Below are 25,221 nucleotides of genomic sequence, written 5' to 3' on the forward strand. Positions count from 1 at the left end.
GACACTGGGGTGTGACCTTGCTTCAGCTGAAGAAGACTTTTGACAAAGGAGAAGTTAGTATAATCTAGGTCATAACAGACTTACCAGGTTCTGGACCTTGGTTAACATCTCATTCCTCTTCTCCTGAAGAGAAGAAGCAGTACAACTGATCTAATATACCTTGCCCAGGGCTGTGGGCACAGCGCTAATTCAGTAGAGAGCAGGGAATCCAGGAGATTATTAACTTCTTGCCCTGAATGTAGTCGCGGGGTGGGGGTGGGGTGGGGGGAAGGAATGGAGGTTTGGAATTAAAAGTCTGATAACTTGCCAGGGAGATGATGACAAAAATCAAAAGGGAAAGCACATTTTATTTGCAAAGTTCAAGAAGGGTATTACAATCAAGAAGAGGAAAGCAAATTGAAGCATTAAAAATAAAGCACTTGATAGGAGCTCTTTGAAAGGGTGGCTAAAAAGTGTTTCACTCAAACTGTCTCATGACACCACCATATTCCCCCCTCCCCCCTACTTTCCCCCCCGCGTCACATCAATTAATTGGATTACAGCGGTTTGCAACGCCAGCCTGGCTGCAGCCGTGGTGCTGCTGAGCGCAGGCGGTTTCAGGCTGTGCAGGAAGGAGCCGTGCTGGGTTATTCTGACCTCTGATCCCCGAAACCAGCTTGCTGGTTCCTGACCCCATGCTGAGCTGCATGTCGCAATAAGGTTTATGTCACAAGTGAGGAAGGTTAAGCTGCCAGGGAAGGCCCCTTGAATGCTGAATTTTATGGCACTCATCTGTCAAGAGTTGAGAACTTTGCCTCCTTCCTTCCAAGACAGGCTGGCCCAAAACAGCAGTGGGTTGGCGGCAGTCAGACCCTCTCCTTAGTCCAGTGTGGAGGTGGGGAGCTGGCAGAGAAAAACACAACTTTAGCTCAAGCCTGGCTTTTGTGCTCATCAGTGTTCACTTGAGCATGCAGGGAGCTCGGGGACCCTCTGCCAGAGCCTTGGAGCAGAGCTGCTACCACCATGCCACCACCACTGCCCCAGTTCCCCTTCTCACTGCAACCCGGGGGAACCACCAGCACAGCTGGCTGTTTCACACTCCTACAGGCAGGCTTAGCTAGCAGGACAGAAGCAGGCATTTTATAAAAGGTCAGGTTTATTCAAAAAAGATGTAACCTTACCTCTGGAGACAAGAAATTCCAGCAGGACTTAGCTGGAAAGTGCCGCCAGGTCAGGAGTAGACGCCTCTGGGAGGAGGAGAGACAACCGAACACCTTGCAAGTTTGCTGGTGTTTGTACAAAAATACTTTGGCGCAACACCAGAAGCTGCCTTCTCCTTTTCAGCCCAGGGTCCTCTCCGAAAGCTTTAACTGGTGACATCTTGGGTACTTTGGGATTTCCGTTTAAAACCTAAAACCTATTTTATTACTCAGCTTCAAAGGAGAAGAGGAATGTCCCGTGAAAAAGGTGGGCTCTCTCCACCATGAATGTTTTTATAATCTTCCACTACCCTTTGATGAAAATAGTGATACTGTATTTAGATGTATATATTTACTTCCAATCCATCAGTCTGCTGCTTGGGTACCACTGCAGTGTACAGCTGGCATGGCAGAACCAACACGAGGCAGAAGTGAGCTACCTGGTAGAGTTTTACTCAAGTAATACTCCAGCCCTGCCTGTGTTTTAATTGCTGAACCTGAAAGCTGAGGGCAGGGATGCCAGGCCAAGCTACGGTCTGTTTAGCTTGGTTGCGGAGTGCAGAACAGGAGAGGTTGTAGGGAAGAGGTGGAAGCAGGGTGCACGCTGCTGATGTTCCCCCATGACCACAAACCCACCTCTGGCACTTTGCCATCAGAGACTTTACAGGGAGATTGCAAACTCCCTGAAACTCATCCCTTCTCGCAGCAGGAAGCCAAGGAAGAGCTTTAAATAGTCAGCATAAACCTCAGCCAGACCAGTTCCTGAATGTGAGGTGCATTTCTTCAAAAGCATAGCATAAATATTTCAATAATTTTTCTGATATTAAAATTACCCAGATAGGCTGAGATTAAAAAAAAACCCAACAACTCAAACAAAAACAATGCGTCAAATCGCATTGCATCAAGCAGCCACTGCTCACAGAACTGCGTGGACAACAGGTCACATTGCACGGGCAGGTCACCTGAGCTCAACAAGAGTATAGCAGGTCTCAAAAATGTTCAGGGGAAGGGCAGCAAGAAAGGCTCAATCAGGAAATAGCTTCTGTGCAAGGCAGAGACACAACAGAGCAGGACTCTGTCTCCAGTAAGGGATGCAAAAGGACAATGGTGAGGGCAGGAGATGCAGGAGCAGTGGGGAAAGGGCAGACAGGGGGCCATTACTCACTTGTCCAGGTCTTGTGAAAGAAATCTATGGAATCATCAGACTGAAAATTACCAGTCTTAAAAGAAAATGAAATATTTAGAGAGCATAAAAAATAAAATTGAAAATTAAATGCATACCCCCTGAAAAAAACCCCACACCTTTTTTAGCCGAGTGCTGTGTGAATTTAAAGAATTCGTTAGCACAAGGCGATGTGGATGCCAAAACAACAAGTGACTTAAGAAACATGTTTAAACAAATATACAGCAAATAGATCCAAGAATGCTATGGCTGAATGCAACCGTTGATTCAGGAAATCCCTCACTTAGTAAGTGCTGGAGTTGGAAAAAAGTGCTAGAAGGAGGTCACACTAGACATATTCGTTTCTGTCTGTCCTTTCTGTCTGCCTCTTTCTTGCCATTGGAAGCAGGATGCTGGGCTAGGTAATGCCTTAGTGGGGGATTCCTCATATCCCCCTAGTGTGGAGAATGCAACAGCTGGGAGTAGGGAGATGGAGGTGGCACTGTTCATGGTGGGAAGTGGGAGTTAGGCCAGTGCTTCCCTTTGGAGTCTTCAGCCTCATGGGATGGGCAGGCTGGGACACATCTGATAGGGGTATCAGGAAAAGGGGCACAATGCTTCTCCGAGCCTGCCACAAAAACAAGCACCTTAAAGCCATGTTTTCTAAAAACCCAGGCTGACATGACTTTGATGGGTCTCGAAGCTCCTGGTCGGTTGAGTAGCCCCTGGTAGGCACACCGTGGGAGGCTACACCTACTGTCCTGGCAATTCCTTCCCAAGTCAGGCAGGTTTTGGTCTCCCTACAAGAAGCTTTCTGAATACTTCACTGGTTTTAGTCATTTAGTTTAGTTGATATTGTTTTCCTGTACATTTCCTGTTGTTTCTTTTTATTAGTATTTAGTTTTAACAGAACTAAACAGGCCAAAGCATTTGCTTTTTTTAGTAGTATGGCAAATTGACATGTTTTTGCCCAGTTCTGGGAGCCTAGACACTAATCGTGGAAAACTGGCGATCGCCTAAGACATCCTAGCAAAAGGGAGTCTTAATAACATTGTCCAATATTTTTGTGTTTATTTTTGTTTTATTTTTTGTGTTAAATATGTAAGGGTAACATGAATTGCTAGTGTTCATATAGCAAATTTTGAGGAGACAGAAGAGCACCCTCCTGCAGTTGCAGTCTGAGGGTGTCTTCATAAGCATTTATGACTTTCTTCTGTTGTGTGAGAAGTTCAGGAACGCCTTTTTATGCTGACAAGTGGAAAAGAAATGCTGCTGAAATGCATGCTGAAAAGGGACTTTCCTTTCTACTATCCACATATCTACTTCCTCCCCATTGGCATTCATGCTGAGGTTCAGTGTTCACTGCCTACACCGAAAAGTCAATGTTTATAAGGAGATGCTAATGCAAAAGTTAAAGTCGATGCTGACGTAGAAGTTACTGTAAAGCCAGGACAAGCCGGCTGGATTGCAACGCACCACTTACAGCTGTTCCGGGAGTGTGAGGAGCTGCTGTTTGTCCCCCATGGGCACCGCTCACCCGTGCCCATGCTCTGCACCTCAGCTCGGCTCCTTGTCCACGTCAGGAGCGAGGTGCCATGAGCTGCCTCATTTACTGCTCGGAGAAGGGCTGGTCGCTAGTGTGAATTCCTGTCTGTTGTATACCGCACAGGTGCCTTACCTCCTACCTCCCCTTCGTGGACCAATGCCTCATGGAAAGCCAGCGTTTAGATACCCTGGTCAGCATGCTCTCCACTGCAGAGGGGCTCCCCTGAGTTTCTGTGGGGTTGCAGGCGGTTACATCCTCCCGCTGATGCTGAGGAAGCACTTGGCAGAGTGCGTGCATGAGAGTGAGACACGTGCACGCGTGCGTGCGCGCACACACACACACACGCATGCACATGTGAACTCCTCTGACTCTGAGATGTAAGCAATGAGCACGCAGGGGGAGGCAGGCAGCAAGGTGCACGCTTAGATTTTGAAATTAGCCTGAGCAAAGACAAAACTGCAGCTCCCCTACGTGCCCCGGAGAATTTCTGATGTGCTGCTGCCTTCTGGAGGAAGGGTTAACAAATTGGGTTCCTTCACTGACAGCCATCCCCACAGTCAGGCAAACCTCCGCTGTTGGACAATGGGTCTGGCCCATGCAGTTGGAAGAAGGTGGAAGCAAAGCCCCCGTGCCCAACACATGCTTCTGTGCAAGCATGGGCACACCGTCTCGCTGCAGCTAGCAGACAGGATTCTGGCCTCGCCACGCTGCTTGTACGCCAGGGCTTTGCTGAAGTGAAGGTAAATATGAAGAGAGGGATTTGGAAGAGACCTGGCGCAGGAAACTAACAGCAAAGCAAGGGAAAGCAACTGATACGGTGTGAGATAAAATGAAGAATGGAAGGGCTGTGGGGTAGCAGCAGCCTTATCAGGTTTTTTTAGCCTGAATCTAATTAAAAGAGATACATAATTAAAATGAAGCAATTAACCGTTTTGTAATTAAATCCAAAATAATTAAGTTGAAATTGGACATGATAACATCCAATTGTCAGAACAGGATTTATTTGTACTTTAATCTGATGAATTCTTTTCATTATTCTATTGATTGCATTCCTGTGGAAAAAAATGGTCCTTTCTGCAACAGGGGACACAGGCTGTTATTCCATGTCGTTTGGGCTAACTGAAACCCAGTCTGCAATATGTGTGTATGGACCATGGTTCCGTGTTTCCACAGAAAGGGCTGTATTTTTGCCAGTGCTCCAAGGATTTCAAGTTACAAGCTATATTTTCCTTCATACTTGTTTGCAACTATTTGGTCCGTGTAAAATGTACTTTGCTTAAACACTGGTTTTGTGCTGCATAAATGGTGATGCTCTGTATCAAATTTCAGACCAGGATAAATAAGTACATGGACATGAATTCCATTGCAGTGTAGCAAGTGAAGGAACAAATTTACAACCGCGTTTTGACAGTAGACCCCGGTCTGTTCATGTTTATGAACCTGCTTCTCTTCCACTGTGCTTACATGTAAGATGTTCACGTGCTTTGCTAGACAAGCATCAAAAAGTGGGGCTACAATTGCCCACATTAAAAGTAGGTCACTTATTCTAATGCCTTTGCAGATGTTTGAGAACATGGGTGTAGACTTCCCACCTTGAACAAGGGATCAAAAAATTCTTTTGCCCTTTCTCTGTACCAACAGTGACAACACAGTATCACTCATCTCAGAATAAGGGCATGTCCTGGTGCCTTGCATGTCTTCAGTGGAGCTGCAGTGATTTATGAAATAACTGAAGTCATCTGAACAAAACACAATGAAGAACAGTTAGAAATACTGTAAGGAACGAGATCCATCTTTCATTTGGACATTTTCAGCTAACAAATTTCTTGCTGGTGTGGGGATTTAGGACATGACTAGTGTCCTTCATTGCTCTTTACTTGAAGCATATTGCTATTTGTGTAGCTTTTGGTCTTCTCTACTACAAGTCTTGTACTTGCAGCAGTGATGGAGTGAGCTTTGTCCTGTGTGGATATTATTAGAAGTTCGGTGGACTCTTCCAGATGAAGTATCTATTTCAAGCAGCTGCCTGTAACTGAGGGGAACAGTGACCTGTGGACTCAGTTCTGCACTTGAAAAAAAGTAGTACAAGTGTGGATTTATCTGTGAAAAGAATCATCTCAGTTAAGATCACAGGAACTGCCAGATTTTTCAGCCTCATTGGAGATAGGAAACTGATGAAGCCTGATGTTAGATGTCTCAGAGAGAGGCACAAGAAAACCAAGACAGACAGATGTCAAACAATCTCCTGCTGCTGCTCACATAGTTCTGTAATACTCAGACTGATGTAGGGCACAAAAAACCGATTTAGTACCTATTCCAGAACTTGTTGTCCAATTAAGGAGCAAAGTCAATGCTGGGAGGTAATTAATAGGAAATCTGTACTGCAGAGAGAAACCCAGCTGTGATAATGGATATAAAAAGAATTATGATAGTGGAGAGTCGTATAGCTCAGAAAATACCTATCATATAGTAAATGTCATCTCATTGTTTAAGAAAATCATGGTACTCCCCCACAAGGCTTAAAGTATGATGTTAAAATCACTTATAGATTCCTCAGTAATACTAGAAAGATGGCAGAGAGGGAAAAACTCGTACATGAGAAACAGAGAGAAGGTTGAACAAGCTGATTTATGGGGAAAGATTAAAGTAACTAAACACACATCACTCAGCTAAATGACATCTTGGGGGAATGTAATTGCTGACTTCAAGGACTTGAAGGATTGGGCACCAAGGAATGAGAAGAATCCCCAGGGCCACGCAAGGCTGGGAGCTGTATGATGGAGTGAAATGGGTGAAACTGGGCAAATGAAAATTCAGGTGGAGGCATGAGAAATGGTTCCTTATGGAGAGATTTCTTGAACTGTGAAATCCTCTCCAAGGGGACCAGTGAAATCTTGGATTATTTAGCACTAGACTAGAAAAGCACTTGAAAACATACTAAAAAGCACAAATCTGCATCTGTGGATTTATATAACTCTTCAAATATAACACTTTTTTGTGTCTAAATACTATGGTTTTAATTTAAATTTTTTTTTTAATGAAGCTGGCAATTCGTCCCTCTTCTATAGCATCTGCCTGTGACCTTTTGGTCCTCTGCGTTTAGCATCATTCATGGCCCCAGCCCTGTCAAGCCCTGTGCTCTGATACAGCAGATTCTCTGAGCTGAGTCACACCTCAAAGCGAGCCGATGCCACACTGTGATGAGATGACTTCTCTGCTTTGTACCCTGCAAGAAGTGTCACTTGCTAATTGTATAGCACCTCTTGTCTTCCACATAGCTCTGCTGGCAGCAGCAGAAGATGTAGCAGTCTGTTGGCACACACTGACAGAGACAGCCCTGAGTCACAGCCAGTTGCACACACACAGCAACAGGAACAAAACTCTTGACCTTCATCTGCAAAGACATGGACCTCTCCTGAAGGACCTGCCCAGTTAGCTATTCCACACTATTTTGAGGAGTTAATGCATGCAATTTAGTAAAGGATAGCAGAGTGAATAAGTTTTCTTACTAGTAGCACCATATTGCAGAGTCATTTCAGACACATCGCAACACTCAGAACACAAATTGATCCGGGTCATAAAGTTTCTCGAGAAGCAATGGTTAAAACACCTTCTAAAACCAAAACAGAACAAGGCTATCGGGATGGCCTTTTGCGCTAGAGAAAAAGTACAGGGGTCCAGGCTTCGACCCATTATTCATCTGATTTTTTGATGACATCTAAACAGAGCTGGACTGGTCATCCTTCTCCCCAGCAAAGTAAGAAACCCCACAGAAACAGCTTCATGACTGTTACCTGAGCACAGCTGGTTCCCAAGACCACCACGCATTCCACCAGCTGAGGGTAGGTGCTAGGGAAGGGGTTAGGGGGGCAAGATAGACTGTGACCCTGCTGAGATCCACTGCAGCTCTCCTGCTAGGGCTGTGCCAGCTGATGCAGATCAAGACAGCCCCTACCTTGTGCTGGTGACAAGGACAGGAATGAGATGTGCCATCAGACTGAGGCAGGCAGAGGCTGCTCACAGTTTTAATTGTTAGGTGGGCAGAAATTTTTCATGGCCTTAATCTGTGCTAGGTGACAAAGAACAGCCAGGCAGTGATTTTTACCTCTTTGCCATTTCTGTCTGGGTTTTCCAGCTTCTAAATTCTTTTATATGAAGAAGGAGTAGATGTGGCAGAATGAAAATGATGTCAGGATCAAAAGGATGATAGTCTCTGCATGGATGTCTGCTTTTTTCACTTTTACAGGGTAACACTTGCATCAGTCAACATTTGCAATGCCCAAGAGCGCCTGTTACCACCAGCCAGGATCCTCTCGACTGGCTGAGAAGAAAGCAGCAGTGTAAACGTGTCAATAGAGCACCAGTGATTTGTCAAGCGGTTATAATGCACTAATCAGGGGGGTGGAGGGGAGAAAACCCTGCCAAGACTCAGCCGGCTCAAAAGGGAGCTGCTGCTAGCGCATAGTGCTGGGGCTCTTTCATCTGCAGGCAAGCCCAATAACTTCCCAGGAGTCGCTCAGTAACAAGGCAGTGCTGGTTTCCCTGGCTTCGCTGGCTGGCTCGCGGCTGCACAGCCCCCCTGGCCCCCACACAGCCATCCTGTGCTGCTGAGGGATGCCACGGCCCCTGGGTGCCCCAACAGCAGTGGACAGCACCAGTGAGCATCAGGACAGCCCTCTGAGCTGCCTGTGGAGACACTGCCTGCCGTTGTTCTCCATCTGTCTGGGCTCACCTCAGAGACCCAACAACCTCGCCTTCTAGAAGGTCAAAAGAGTTGGGCCCATTTAGAACTGGGTTATTTGCCACGAAGTACCACTCAGCACCTGATTTCCAGAGCTTGCCTGACATAAGAAAATGTATTCCAGTCCTTCCGCGGTACTCTCACTCTCTTTTTGTTATTGGAGCACATTTGAGTCAAGAAAGGCACTTGAAAAGCATTGGTAGCCACAAATAAAAATACACCCACATGGACGGACAGCAAGGGAGGGAGTACTGCAGTCATGTGCAAAGTTGGTGGATACTTCTGCAAACCAGCCCCCACGGTCCTTAAAGAAGCTCACCCCATGCTAGGATTGGCAAAGAAATCTTTGGAAAAAGAGATCTCCCCTGCATCCAGTGATGTCTACATTCCTCTCCTCTGCGGTCAGACCAGAGAGGTGCAGTATTGATTCATTACTTCAGGATTTCAGGGGGGGTGGGGGGGCTGTACTGCATATTCCACATGCTATCTTATCATTAATGCATTAAGGAGCTGAACAAGCAATAAGGGCAAATGGACTTCAAAACACAGGGAACTGTCTCCATAGGGCTCAGGCTGATTTACGGCAATTACATCTTGGCAGCACCGCCAAAGCCCATTAAGCCTCGCACCTGGCTGTAACTTGAACATCCCCCAGTTTCGAGGAGGGACTTGCCATTAGTCACCCCGACAGTGCCATGAACCCTCCTTATCCGTGATGGAAGGCAAGATGTAAAACAATGTGGGGAGGATTAACAAAAAGTTAATAGGCTGCAGAGCGCAAGCTGATCAGAACTTCAGGGCTGGATATTGTTTCAGATACTGGGATGCTCTGCTGGCCTCATTCCAAGGTCTGAGGGGAAGGGACTGGAGACGGACCCTGGAGCCATTGCATTTGACTCAGGCTCTCCTTGTCTCTCCACTTTCTGTTTCATTAACAGAGGTGGGCTTGTTGCTCAGCTATTTATATTCTTTCCCTGTTTTTGAATTTTTATTGCTTTTTAAAAGGTGCCTCTTTGTGACACCATTACATTGACAGGGCAGCTGTGTACAAATCACAAAGAGAAAGTGTGGTGCTGCTGGAGCTGAGGGGACGGCTTGTGTAAAGCTCTCTGAGGGAGGATGCCACTTGCCCTGAGGGCTGGGGTGCAGGAAAGCTGGGTTTGCCATGTTCATGCTTTTTGCAGCCAGTGGGGAGGACGGATAGTGAGGAATATCACACTGAAGAAACACAAAAAGGGGGACTAATTCTGCGGCATTGGTGCACTGAGGACACATAAGAAATCTCATGACAGATAGCTATGCTGGGACAGATGCAGATGGATGAGGTTTTGGGGGTGGAAGGCAGCAAGATATTTCATTGCAGATACCACCAGCGCAAAAGACCATCGGAGGAGTTAAAATTTACTCAGTGCTCCAGAAGTGTTTATGGCCCATGTAAAATTTACCAGAAAAATGTCAGATGTCAGTGGATTGTATTAAATGTAAATATTATACAACTCGCAGCCTCCGTTTCTTATTGCAGTTTGGCACGTAGCTCTCATGGATCTCCTGTTTGAAGGGGAGTCTCTGGAGGTGCTGCTGCTCAGCGGCAGGTTTTGAAAGGTTTCAACATGAGCTGTGCCAGCCCACGCCTCCTCCTTGCTCACCTGCCGCACTGCTGGACCGACCAATCTACGACTCTTATGGTGGCAAGGGTGCTTGGATCATCAGAGAAACCCACCCCAATATGTCTGCGACAGACACTGCTGTGACACTGACATCCATCACCCCCAAACTGGCTGTGCCCTCGGGCAGCACCCTGGCAGGGAGAGGAGTGGGTGGCAGAGGATACTTTCCTGCGTGCCGCCATTGCTGCCTCAAGTCCCAGGGGCTGAGCTGGCTGGCTCTGCCCTGGTGAGGTGGGCACCAGCACCGGTTGATGTCTCCTACGGATGATGTGGGGAGGCAGGCGGGAGTGTACTGGCGTTGCTGCTTGCTTGGTGGCAATCATTAAGTGTGCTTGCAGTTAATGAAGGGGAAGGCAATTTGTGCGGCTGTCCTGGAGGCTTGGGAAAGTCCCACCAACACTGAGTGCAGGCTCGATGCGGCTTTCTCCATCAACTTTTCCCCAACGAGCCTGAGAGACATCTGGCATGCTTACATTACTGCTGGACCGCTAATCCATTTTGTTGAATGTTTCATCAATTTAACAAATTACCGCTTCTTTGGCCTGGCCTGTGGAACTCAAATGCTGTGTTGTGCGCAGGATATGACTAAGGGCTCGGTACGTCTTTTCAGTATTAAGACGTCTTGAGGAGTTACAGTGATAAGTCGTATCAACGTGTTTCCGCAGCTGGTCTGAGCCAGGGAAAGTGAGTCAGTGTAGTGCATTGCAGCTGGTAGCGACAGATGCTGAGAAAGGACTCCGTGTCGTGGAAATGGTGTTGTGTGGTTGCCTTGTTGTTTGCTGTGCATGTTACTCTCATGGTACCAGCTCTTACAAAAAAATAACACATGGAGGAGTTTTTTTTCTTGCTTGCTCCTCAGAATGTGTGAAAGGAAAAACCCAACCCCAAACACTTCTTGCTACGACTTATATGATTTAGAGCTGCAGTGGATTTCCAGTGTACTTTTCCCCAAAAGGATTAGCTTTGATAATAATGTTTCTGAAAATCCCTCTCTGGCGGTCTGTAGGAAGCTCACTGGCACAGCACGAGCGGATACACAAAATATGGGAGCCTAGCCCATTCACACTGCAAGATAAAGGTGGTTCAGAGTCACCATTCTCTTGTAAAAAACATAAATATGACAGGCTTTAGGACAATCTCACAACAGCTTAAAATAAATGTTTCTGGGATCTCTTTTACAGATAGAAAGATTTTCACTCTGTGCTTTATACAGTGAGTTGACTATTTTTAAGTCAGGAGAATGTACACTGGTATTAATCTGGAAATAGCTTCTGGAAAGCAGTATCAATTCCTGCAGGCGTGTAAAGATGATCCTCAAATACAAATTATATCATGTTTTTCTAACACAAGAGACAAGATCTATTAACAGTTCATTCATGTGTTTTCCAGGAAGCTGAGGAATTATGTGTATATTTGGAGGAGGAAGAAATTTCCTGAGTGAGCAATATCATTCTCTCTAGTCATTATTGCAGAGCCACGCTGTGGATTTGGTTTTGAGAACAGATACCTCTTCTGCAGACCAAAGAAACAACTTGCTAAAACCGTATAATGAGATAAGCACGTGCAATTCCTGCTGATATTCACAACAAGCTGAGCCGCCATGTGCTTATCAGAGACCTTGGCCTTCATGAGAACTGCAAAATGTTTAGTCATCCCTTCACTATTAAGCAGCTGAAAGATGTTCCAGCAGCTCACTGCTCCTTCCAGCAGGGTTAGGCTCAAGTGTGTGCCACAGTTCTAGAAGTTTTGACTTCTAGAAGAGGATTTGGAAAAAAAGTCGCGGAAGTTTCCTGCCCAAGAAACCCCCACCAAATCTACCAAAAGTTGTTAGAATAATTTTAAGCATTATTCACGTATTTTGCTCTGGCTATATGTAAATGTGCTTACTTTTGTCCCAATAACAACAGCTGGGTATATGTGAGAGAATTTCATACAGTGTTTAGGGCTTGTGTTTCCCCATAATGCAGCAAAGCCTTTCAGACTCGGGGTGTGGGAGGAATACGCTGTAAGCCCCCATGGACACCTCCACTCTCCTGACAGAGCAGGAGCGTGGTTTTTTCTGTCTTGTTTGACATGTGCAATAAGAACACTTTGCTTTCAATCTGTTAAAGCAAGCGCTTGCTGCAGCGGTGAGAACAAGTCCTTGGATGGACACAGTTGAAAGGTTAGCAGTGTTTATTGATTTAATAATTCTCACATTCTTTCTCAGCAGACTATCTTTCCAGAGACATTAGCAGAGACAGAGCCCAGAAGTGCAGGAGAGCATCTCCAATGTGTTGGGAAGACAAAGGAGAGGGGAGAAAGGTGATGAATTGCTCTGGTCATGACCTGTTAAGCCCCCGGTCCAGATTGGAAGACAGAAGAGGAAATCCATGTACTTATTTTCTGTAGGGAACATTTATAAGGATGCTGTTTACGTTGACCTTTCACACGGAGGTCAAACACCACTTCGTATTACATATTGGTTAGTCAATCACTGGTGCAGACAGCAGGTAGGGAGAGATCACAGCTGAGCACCTTCTTCCCGTGGGAGCTGGTGAGCTCACAGACAGGAAGGAATTGTGTGCCCCTTTCTAAATTAGGGTAACGTGCTTTTCTAGAGGTGGAACAGTGGGATTGCAGCCCCAGAGTACGTTGGTCCCGAGTGGCAGCGACTACCAGATGCCTGCAAGCACACTGTGGGCTTCCCCAAACCAGACTCACCCTGCCCACTGAAGGGTGAACCGCCCAGCCCTACTACCCTGCTTTCTGCTGCCATCTGGTTACTATTTTTTATTGTTTTCAGAGCATCAGAGGGAATCAAGGACAGCCCTTCGTGTTCACTTTCAGCTCCTTCCAGCAAAAAAGGGTTTGTTGCTTGCAGGGAGTAAGCCTCATACATCTGGGAGATGAACAACCTTGTTTGGAGCAGGCTGAGTGCCCACAGGAGAATTTTATCACACCTTCCAGCCAGCGCCTGGGAACTTGTCCTCTCACCACTGAGACCAGTCCGAACCAACACGCTGATTTCTGTGATTTTGCTGTATAAACTGACAAGTACTGTTCTGAGCACCTGACTGCTCCTCTTGCTGTAGGCTTGCTGTCCTTCACAACAGATTGCAGTCAGTGGGTCTTCTGCCCAAGTGTCGGAGTCAGAGTGGGCCTGCTCCTGAGTTGCACTCTGTATCCCTGTAGCCATGGGTGTGCTGAGACCTTTAATGGGTTGCTAATTGCTCTGATTACAAGTCAAGACCTAAGAGGAATTGTTGGATGATGAACTCCCTGGCAGACAAGAAGATATCAGTGGAACATTTTGGATGAATAATTCAGTAGGCAGGAATGGGAAATGAACAAGTCTTCTGTCTGCTAAAGGGAAGGAAAAAAAGACCAAAGAGAAGGAAAGACATCTCCTGCATGAGCGAGGCAGACCCCTCTGTGCTTGGGCTTCAGCTCACAAATGGCAGCACAGCCTGGCTTTGTACAACAGGTGGCCAAGCACTGTGTAGAGCCTTTGCATAATTGCACCATACCTAGTTACAAAACACTTCGTAAAGCAGAATAAAAACCGACCTGTCTATAGTGATTGCAACAACCAAGTGAGAACTCACAGGCTCAGGTTCTCGTGTGCTGTGAATCCCTCAAAGTCTATTCATCTGAAAGAACATACAATAGCCACAAGCTAGCAAGCCACAAAAGCTAGGATAGAGATTTCAATTTGGGGGAAGGCGTTAAAGGTTTTTTTTGTATGTGTGTTTAGTTTTGCATCAGTACAATTAGAAGATCTTAGCATAAATTTGTTTCCCCAATATGAAGAGGAACTTTTTGCAAGTGTGGCTTTTTTTGTTCCAGACCAGAGAAGGATGTGCAAGTACACGTCTTAGTGCAAGACAGGAGAATTTGCAGTGAGGGCTGCTTTTATTTCATACACCTACTTAAATGTGCCAATAGTAACGCAAAACTTTCTCCCCATTCATGATGCTGGAGTTGCCGTATCTTTTCTTCTCTCTTTGTAGTTTCCAATTAATCCTCTCATCCCCATTTTGCAGATACAAACTAACTTAATCCTTTCACTAACGAAGGTCTGCTGTCTTAATTCAATGGTGACGACGGCAGCAAATACTTAAATTAAAACTGCCTTCCACAAAATAGCTTTATTCATTATATTGCCTCCCTTCCTTTGCAAGAGAAGAACTAATTGAGAACAGCCATGTGAAGGACTTGCATCCAGAAGTCTGCAAGTAGAAATATGCTGGTTATTCTTCCAGTGGGGAGAGAGGCAACTGCCTGAGCTCTTAAATCAAACAGCCAGGGTAGAAAGCAGCAAATGGAAACAAGTGTGCCAGGAGTGAAAGGCTTCAGCCTGGAGTTCTGGACCTTCCCTGAATCCATTCCAGATAAATTCTCCATCCTCTTGAGAAGTCTCAGTGCTGCAAGCTGCGGAGGAGCCTGGGTTCACTGGGTTGCTACAAATCTGTCAGAGGTAGGAGGTCTGTATGAACGAACTCTGGCACCGAAGCCTCAGTGCGCTGCCCATCAGCTGCTGCTAGAGGCTCCCACAAAGTAGGGCAAGGGGGAAACTTTGGTTTTAGGCTCCATCCTCTTTTCCAGTTCATATGCATATCTCAGGTTATGGTACCTTCTGCAGTTTGTTTCCTCCCTTGGAGTCAAATTTGTGTGCCAGTTCATTCACACAAAACTGATATGATCTCATTCGATACTTGAGGTCTTAAATCCAGGACATGGGGATTTGCACACAGCCATTATTTTTTTTCTTGGGAAAAGTAGCTCATGTGAGAAGATTATCCTAAACTCCATGCAGTTCTCACAAGCAAGGGCAAAAATAGTTTCCCAGCTTCAGTTACAGCTGCCTCTAGAAGAGTTAAAAGCCTAAGATGAAGACTGGACACCCCTCTCCCCAGTAAAGAAAGATTCATTTTATTTGGGAGCTTATTGAATCAGTGAATTATACATTGAAATCTTTTGTACTGAAAAGCAGCCAAGTTTGCCATTGAGTACTTTGTTAACAAAAAATAAATGAATGGCTGCAGCAAGGTGTGTTGCAATAATTATTCTTGAGCAGAGAGGGCGGCACAGATCCCGACCCCAACGCCCTGCAGCAGTGTAAAGCATGGACACAGGCACAGCACGCAACATGCAGTGGCAGGATTTTCTTCCTCTGCTCACCTTATCCAGAGGCTGATAGGCACCACAAACACCCTGAAAGGCTGTGGCTCAGTTTACCATCTCTTTGCAGACAGTTTTAAGCAGGTTTTTTTAAGAGGGTGATGGATAAGCCGGTAAATGTGTGCAGCTGTTGGTAGAGTTCATCTCTCTGATGATATCTAGTGGGATCTAAGAGGCAATAATAAGAAGGAGAGGATTCAAGTCCAAAGTTTCAGTGTCCACCTGCAGTAAACCTACTGTTTTCAGATGGTGCAGGATTCTCACATCTGCTTCAGTTTCAAACACTAAAAGAGCATTTGTCCTTCATACCCTGCCAAGTACTTTCACCACCACTCGTGCTCTTTGTCACGCACTTCTATCCCCAAATATTTGTAATTTGAGCTGCTGTGCTGTACTCAAAGGCTCTCCCCAAACCCAGCCCCCAGAGCTTGACCCCCTGTACTTATCAATTTGTCCATTGTGGCAGAATATGACTCTTCGTATGGCAGTGTTTGCAGCGTGGAGATCTTTGGTGATGTCGGAGCATGCCTCTCACTTTCGAGTGTTGGACATCCCTCTTTGGCCGCTCCAGTGTCATTCAGGAACCTCATTCTGCTGATTCAAACTGAGAAGAGAACAAGGATAGAGCCAGCAAAATGTTACAGTGTGGATTTGAAATCTTCTTTCTCATGCTTCTTGACGGTTGTCTCCGCAATGAAATATCATAGACTCCATAACACTTTTCCTTATGCCAAATCTTATTTTGTTATCTTAAATGGGAAATAATGCCTTTTTTTTTTTCCAAAGGAAACACTACACACCCCCCTTCAAATGAGGTGGGATTGAAGTTTCAGACCCTAGTTTTGCTTCAAGATATAAACAAGCTTCAGATAAAAATTCCCTTATCAAATACACCCTGGAGGTTATGGCTCTAGGGCTGTAAGTGACAGCCATAAGCCCTGTCTCAAGTCTTTTAAACATACAAATCTTCTTTACTGTAATTGCATCATCTTTCAATAGCTCTGAATTTGATCTGTTTGAAAAGTAAGTGTGTGACAATTGTAAAGCAACAAAATATTAAGGCAAAGTCTTATGTAAAATCTGTGCAATGTGAAATTATTTGTGATGCAAATGAGCTTGCAAACACAACCCATCCGCTCTGCTTCGATACTTTTTTGACAATTCAGCGCATTATTTATTTGGTTAAATAATTTTCTGACCTTCCGCTTGCTCTCCTTCCCCAAGGAAATAACCTTGACCTTTTTGCTTTTCAGAGGAATCCTTAAGAGTGGCTTCTGAATGAAAACACATTGGAATAGGAACAAACACTAAGCATGCTGTAAATGAAAGCAGTTCCATGTCAAGAGGCTCCAAAGTCTTGCTAAGCATCGCAAGGAGCACTTCTGCTCCTGAGAGGAAAGGGAGACTTCATTTTTCCAGGCGACGCAGACAGTGGGAGGAAGGATTCAATAACAGTGGTAAATAATCTGTTGTTTCAGGTAGTTTCCCTTTAGCTTTATGTGCTAGCTAGCCCAGCCACGGCAGAAATGCTTCCTAAGTTGCACTAGGTAGCAAGGTATCCATTGTGTGCCCCAATTTAGGCAAATCCCATGTGCTCTTCCAGGCATGACCATGGCTATCAGCATAAAGCATCGCGAGCTGGAGGGATGTCTAACACTCAAAAGTGAGAGGCATGCTCCAACCTCACCAAAGACCTCTGTGCTGCAAACACTACCCTCCAAAGTGCCATTTTCTTCCATGATGGACAAATTGATAAGTACAGGGGTCAAGCTGTGGGGGCTGGGTTTCAATAGAGCCTTTGAGCACAGCACAGCAACTCAAATTACAAATATCTGGGGATAGAAGTGCACAACAAAGAGCACAAGTGATGGTGAAAGTGCTTGGTATTGTACTGTCTATATTCAGCCTGTACCCAGGGCTGGACAGTAACAATGGTTCTATCACCCAGTGAACCCCCACCAGACAGGGCAGGGAATCAGGAAAAAGAAGAGAAGACCCATGGGTAGAAGTACAACAGATTTAGTGAAAACAACACCAGTACAAACAGAAATGTACTTAGCTAAATGAACATGCTGTTGTCACAATCTACCGCAGAGCAGGCCTCAGCAAAAGCCAGAGGAGGAGCAGAATGAACCTCAGCAGGAAACCCACAACAACTCCCTTCTTAGCAAACCTTCCCCCTCTATAATGCCCAGGACATTACGGTGTGGGCTACCCCTGTAGCTCACTCAGGTCAGCTGCCCTGGCTCACTCAAAACTGCTAATGGCCTGCCTAGCATGGCTGGGCTGTGGTTCTGTCCCAGCCAAACCAGGACAAGTATGAAGGACAAATGCTCTTTTGGTATTTGAAACTGAAGCAGATGTGAGAATCCTGCATCATCTGAAACCTGTAGTTTCACTGCAGGTGGACACTGAAACTTTGGACTTGAATCCTCTCCTTCTTATTATTGCCTCTTAGATCCCACCAGACTGGACTGTGCATGCCCCTCTGGGCAAGGCAAGGCACAGCTAGGGCGATGCTTAGCTTTCACAACTGAGAGGAGGGAAGACTCAGCACTCAAGCAGAAACATTTTCAGAATCAAGAATATAAAAAGAAAAGAAAAAAAAACCCCGAACTTTCAGAAGTCTCACAGCTGCTATTGCTGATCATGTGTGTGACTCAGAGGGTAGACTGTACGCTATAAATGGAAATGGGTTACTTGCAATTTGACTGATAATGTCTTAGTTTTTGTAAGAAAAATGTCTTTTGAAGAAATACTATAGTGGGGTGGCAAGCTGTACCATATGTTCTTAGCTGCAGCTGACTTTATAATACATCTCAGCTACACTTTAAACTGTATAGCGCTGATTGCATTGTAACTCCTATGTCCTCTGCAGATAAAGTTATAGAAATATAATGATTTCGCTTCAGATACATGCCGGCACTGCCTATACTATTTCAAATCATCAGACAAGAGAAGAGCACCTGCTTGCCTAGGCTTTCCCTGCTTGTTTACCACCTTCTGTACCACAGTGAGGGAGGCTTGCAGGTCCCCCAGGGAAAGTAAGCACCAAAAATAAAAATCCGTGCCTGCTGGAGCTGTGCTTTGACTGTGTAGTACTTTGTGGCAAAAGATGGATGTCTTAGCATAGGGCAAAATTAGTAACTACAGCTGCTTGAGCCATTCTTTCAGAGAGCTAACGGGGGAGGGAACAGCCAGGAGAAAATCTGTATGATGCCCCCCCCTCCTCCCTGAGGGAAAATAGGTCTGGAAATGATGGTCGTTGAATCCTAAATTCATCTGAAAATGGCTTGTCTGTTGGGAAATTCCTTGGACCAACTCCTGCTTTACCTCCGGGAAATGCTGACACCATTCGCAAGAGCTGTGGTCTGGCCAACACCCCCTGCGATTAAATTTTGATATTGCAAGAAGGTTGAAGCCATCTGAAGTGCTGTGGTGTGGTCTACTGGCAGTGCCTTGCTGGGTCAGAGCTAGCAAAACCCTGCCTCTCACTGTCTCTGGATAAACTAACTGGCAAGATATCTATCTGCACTTGAAAGCCTGGCCGTGTATTGACATTTGCAGGGAAAACAATTTGTCACTGTAAAGCTGTCTCTATGTGGTGAGCCATAGAAAACAGTTGAAAAATAACTTTCTTCCTGAAGATTTTGATGCAGTGTCTTTGGTGGCGATTTTACCAGCAGGCCACCTTCACCACTGCTTTATATATGATATTTTAATGTAGGGCTGGACCGGATGGTTGTCACTCCAGAAAATCTGTTTGCACCACGCAGTTGGCCTCCATCCTGGGATGTTCAGGTGCCTCAAGGGCTTTAACATGTTTTATGGCAGAGAACTGCTTTAGAATCACTGGGGAGTGGCAGGCATCACAGCATAAGAAGTCCCTAAGTCCCTGTACCTTACCCTTTGCAACCTCCTACAGCCTACATTGCTGTTCCTCTACTGCCTTTCGCAATAAGTTTGGAGTGGTCCTGCATATTAAGCCAGGTCTTGGCAGCCCTTCCCCTGGCTGCCTCCACCCTGTCTCTCTGCCTTCATGCAGTATTTTATTTTTTTCATGATAGTGCAGCTTGGGTACTGTGCTAACCTATGCCTGCCAGGACTGGCCAAAGCCTCAGGCAGGGTAAGTGCCCCAGCTGTGTTTTTCCAGTGGTGGCCAGGGCAAGTTTTCCTGATTCCCCAAGTGCCCCCATTAGGTGCTAGGGTGATATCCACTGCACAGCCGGGTAGAGTGGCATTACACACATTACCTCGGGGGTTCAAAAAGGGACCATGCCAAGGCAGAGGGCTTGATCTTTCTGCATCCTCGTAAGCAAGGTTGCCTTGAAAGGTTACCATTTAACCCACATGCTGATTGCAAATCATTTTATATAAGACCAATGATGAACAAGCAGGAAAAAATGCTGTGAGAGATAGCAAGATGTGATGGTTTATGCATTGCAACATCACACACCTCCTTTATATACATATACATATACATATATATAAGCCTGAATGTATTGAATCTACTTTATGGGGTAAGGAATGCACAGGCTAAAGGTTGAAAGGAAAATTTAATATCACATTTAAACAATGACTCAGTGACTTGCAGAGGTAATTCCTGATGTGCTGGATGGGTCAGCACCAAAGCGGGACTGAGTGTGACTCAGAGGTGTGGGGAAGGGAGGTGAGGGATGGGGAACGTGCCAAAGCTGGGAGAGGATGGGGCTTTGAGGGTGGGATGGCAGGGGGAGCAAGCCCTTGGAAAGCTCTGTGAGCTGGAAGGGTACTGTGGCAAGGGGCTGAGGGGTAGGTGAGTGCCAGTGGCCATGGCAGTGGATGATGAGAAGATATCTCCTGTCCCCAGTTGATGGAAGCTCTCATGAGCTCCTAAAATTCGGGGAAATAACTCTGGGAGCAAAGCATAAATGGAAGTGTGTGTGGCAGGAGTACTGGCTCCGGGGAAGGACCCTCATAAAAAAATCCCCCAAACAAGGGGTGGAGGTGTCACATGGCGGGAGGGGCAGGACAGGGACAAGGGCACCACAGCCATACCGTATCTGCTGCCTCACAGTGTGCCATCCCTCAAGCAGTGGGATGGCACTGCTGCTGCTCGCTGCCTTGCCAGAGGTTTGTAACATCTGTAAGTAGGGGAAGGTAAGGTGGTGCTTTTCCAAGGGTGGACTGCTGTGAACTGTTGTGTTTTGTCTGGGTGCTGCCATGGTAAACCAGGAGTAAACCAGAAGGCAGTAGAGGGCCTAGACCATGAAATGCGCCTTCATATCCTGTGGTATCAGAGCCTGAGCTCAAAATAAGAATTTTGCTAAAGCCAACCTAGAGATGGGAGTCTGTCAGCAGGCCAGAAGTAAGAAGCCGATTTATTAAAAAAGGCAGCACGAAGCTTGTGGTCCCAAATACTGCTAAAGATGACACCTTACGCAGCTCAACTACCCAAGGCTTCTCCAGGAGGCAGCTGTGAGACAGCCAGGATGTGACCCATACAGTGGTCAGCTCTGGGGGATATCTACACCGGTGCCAACCACGGGGAGAGATGGACCAAGGCGGACCAACAAAGGAAAATGCCCTTATGGATGGGAAGGGATCTGGAAGCAAACTGGGCACACAGTCCTATTATGCTCACATGGCTTGGTCCTTCCACAGCATGGAAAGGAGCATGCGGGTAGAAATGATGTTGCGGGGGAGTCTGCTGCTGCCAGCAGTGTGGGAAACACAGCTCATCTGAGTGCTGGGAGGACCTAGACCACTCAGCAGCAGCCAGGAGTGAGCCATGAGGCCATGTTTTGTGGATGATGCTTCAGTGTGCAATGTAAATTGGCGAATATCTAACAATTACTTTGCCTCCTGGCAAGAAGACATGGGATCTGAACGAATAAGTGCCCATTGGCTGCAGAAGAGAAGACCTGTCAGAGATCTGTTTGCTTGAAGGAGTCAGTCTTTTCTGTCTCCTGTGAGGTTTTCAGGTGTGATCCACTCATGACGTACAGTAGACGCAATTTTATTGCAATTTGCACACACTTGTTTTGATACACCTCAGATGAAGTATAGTAGGGGAGAATAGTCTTCACACCAGTATTCACCAAATTTCATCAGAGTACTTGTACTTCTATTCTAATTTCTTTGGCAGGCACGGAGGAAACATAGGATTTGCCTAGAGTGGGAAAAGAAAGCCTGCATTACTATCAGGTTGGGTACCAATGCTATTCCAGACTGCTGTATATTATTATCCAAACATCATTTTTCTCCCTCAGTGCTTGTGCCAGCAGTGGTGTTGATGGAGCAGCCTATGGAAAGGACTGGTTCAGGTCAGCAGAGAGGTTTTGCAAAAATGATGGCAAAGGTGTTTTCCCTCTTTCTCAAGCACAAAATGACAGCTGAGTCTGGAATGGACACTTTTTGGTTAAAGCATCCTCTTGTAGCTTACCAGGAAACACGAATATTGGAAGGAAAGGAGCCCTGTGTTGCTACCCTGGCCTGTGGGTTGACCCCTTACAAGCCCTGCTGTCCTGCTCCATCAGAGCAACATGCAGCAGCATGTTCGCTGCCTGCTCCCCCATCATTGAGATATCATTTAATATTAAGATGCAGAGGACCAGAGACCTCAAAGGCAGCAAGGGAAGATTTACGGCAGAGTGTCTGTCAGTTGCTTTGGTCTAATTAAATGGCTCCTGCCTCCTTGACTCGGTTCCAGTGCAGTGGAGCTTGACTTGTTAAACACTAGGGAAGCATCCTGGCTGCTCACTGTTACTAATGCCTCAGTCCTAAAGTGTGACTGTTTGGCTGAAATAAGCTGTAAAAACCTGTTGTGGCCTTCCCATTCACCTTTGCAGGTAGCCAGACATCTCTCCTGGTGGGTGCCCGTCCCTGGGACAGCAGCAACAGAATCCGTGGACAAGGGGCACCACATGTGGGCAGACGAATGTGGGGCTAAATGCTGCACCTGCGGGGCCACTGCCACCCTTGGACCCTTTTTGGAGGTGTAGGCACTTCTCCTCTTCTCTGCCTCCTTTTCAGAGGGGACAACAGGGAGCTGGCGGTAGAAGAGCACTCTGGAGGTAAGGACCAAACCCCAGTAGTGGTCCCATGAGGTCCTCTCCATGTGACCCCATGCCTCTTGGGCAGGGGTCCTCCCCTCTTTGCCCAGAGCCACACTGCCTCTCCTGGGGCACCTCCCAGCCTGCCCTGCTGCTCTCCAAATTTCTAAACATCTGGAAACAGAGCCAAACGAGTTGTTCCCAATGAGTAACTCACCCAACACCCTCAGCCCATTTTTTCATGTCAGTGAAATAAGGAACAGGTCACGGTTTGAGTAAATGTGCCTATTAGCCTCAATCACTTGAATTATTTTTGATTACAGATTATTATTTGTGTCTTGTTAGCAAATTGGTTGGTGTGAGTCGTCAGAGCACATGCCATCTAATTGGCCATTTACATCATACGTTATTGCCTCCCTTCCCTGATTGGATGAATCAAATTTTATTAAACAGCAGCCTTCTTTCTCTCTTGTTTGCAGATGATGCATGAACATTTGTAGCTACTTGGCAATTCTGTTGTGAGACAACAAAAGAGCTTTTCAAAATGCCAGGAGAGGAAATACAGTGTGAATACTCTTGCAAATATTTACTTGTGCTCTTATTTGCAGTGTTTTATTGTGTAATGGATTTAATGATGTTATTTATCAAATAATTACGATTGCTCTCTTTAATGAATTTAAATTTAACTAAGTAATTTCCAGAAATATCTGTCAAAATTAAAAGAAAACTCCAGTGCACTAAATGCACAAGATAGGGGAAACGATTATAAATAGTCATAGATATATGGTGCTTAGATATTGTACAAATGTGTGTTTCACAAGCATCTCAGAGGAAAAACAAACACAGAGTTACCTCAGATATAATAACAAATTAGCAAATACTAAATCTCCACTTCTTCAATTTGGCAGCACCGAGTTAGGATGCAGTGAACCGGCCTTTTCACTGCAAGCAGCGCTGTGCAAAGATGACCACCTGTCAAGGTCTGTTTCTTCAAGACAGATCTCCGACAGAAGTTGTATTTTAGAAACCTGAGATGTTTTCAGGGTTTGAGTCTGTTTTCACAAACAGGGCTGCCTCATCCTTGCAGCCTTCCCAGCCCTGCCTTGCAGCAGCAGCCCCCAATGCCACCCCTCCGCCTGTTGGGGAGCTGTGGCTGGAAGCAGAGGTGAAGACACTATCCTTCCTACTTCTTTTCTGCTATGCATTATACCTGTGAAGTTTCCAGCATCCGCAGAGATAATTTCTTCCTACCTGTTATACCTTTGTTGGAAAACAAGAACTATAAGAAAATGTTGAATTTTGGAGGTGTTCAAGAAAACATGGGCAAGCATAGTAAGAGCTCCCCAAGATGGGCAGCAGTTGTGCTTTTCATGTTTTTCCTTGAAGGATCTTCAAGGATGTGCTCCTGAAATGCTGAAGACAAGGTCAGTCTCCAAGCTCAGTCCCTTTCCCTGGAAGCTGTGGGCTGGACATCTTCCAGTGGCAGTGACTTGAAAGGCTCCATTCGTATGTCTATTAAGTCACTGATCTGAAAGTGGTGGGCTGCAAAAGTCCCTCAAAATCTAGATCTATGAAAAAGAAGGAATGAGGACTCGTTCTCAGCCTAGTCTGAAGGGATGCCTAGCAAGCGTCAGAGAACAGGACCATCTCCAAAACACCCGAGTTTCACTGAAATCAAACACACTCTCTCCTCATCTGATTAAAATGGAGGTACTGCCTTTTTTCACACTGCTATTTTCACTCATGCCTTGTTTGAATACGCAACACCCGCCTCTATTTCCAAGGAGTGCAGTAAATGTGGACTCTTGGAGAGCCAAATTCCTCTTTATGAGCTCTGAAACACCCAAATCTTCGAAGCAAGAAATATTTCCTCCAGCTATCCATGCATGAAGTTGATTTATGACTAGTTTTCTGTTAAAACCATTGTAATTTTATGAAATGATAGCAGTATTGATTCTAGCAAGAGTTTCACTTTGCCGAAACTACCAGGGTAGAGGGACTAAATGTAGCCTTGGAGTGAATAATATAGCTTTCCACTTTATCAATTCCGTCTGTTTTGCTCCCCACCTTCACTTAACAACCTACATCTCTTCTTTCCATCCTTCTTTTCCCTTTAAGGCACCAGTCTTTTGCTGCAGTTTACATATTTTCTTACCTGGGAACTCTGAGCAGCATCAAAATACAATCTGAGCAATGAATAGACTGCTCAATATCTCCGAGGGGTTCATCTTGCAGTGTGGGAAGTTGAATTCTGTCTCTGAAAGATAGTGAATTACGGAGGTGAAAGATGATTTTTCTTTTTTCACGGAAAAAAATATTTCTGGTTTTTTTTTTTCTTAAAATACCAAGTGAGCAAAAATATTTGCTTAGAAGAACTAGGAAGTTCCCTAACCTGGGCTAGATTCTGGTCTCAGTTACATTGATATGAATGAAGATAAACTTTACTGAAGACAATGAAAATATCTTGGCATAAAACTGGTCTGAAGACCAGTTCCACAAACAGACAAATCCTCCCTTGTGTAGGAGAGAAACACAGGGGAGTTGGATGACATTCCTGGACCGGTAACCTCAACAATATCCTATTTTTGAGAATAAGCAGAAATTGCAGATGGACTCCATACACACTCTGTCCACAGTCCCTGTGTGCAGGTGTGGTTGTGTTTCCATTTCTAAAATCAGAGTGAAAAAAAGCAGCAAATACAAATGCTTCAGTGGCACTACTAATTCAGC

The sequence above is a fragment of the Leptosomus discolor genome, chromosome 7, assembly GCF_034619465.1.
Source record: "Leptosomus discolor isolate bLepDis1 chromosome 7, bLepDis1.hap2, whole genome shotgun sequence".
Lineage (NCBI taxonomy): Eukaryota > Metazoa > Chordata > Aves > Leptosomiformes > Leptosomidae > Leptosomus > Leptosomus discolor.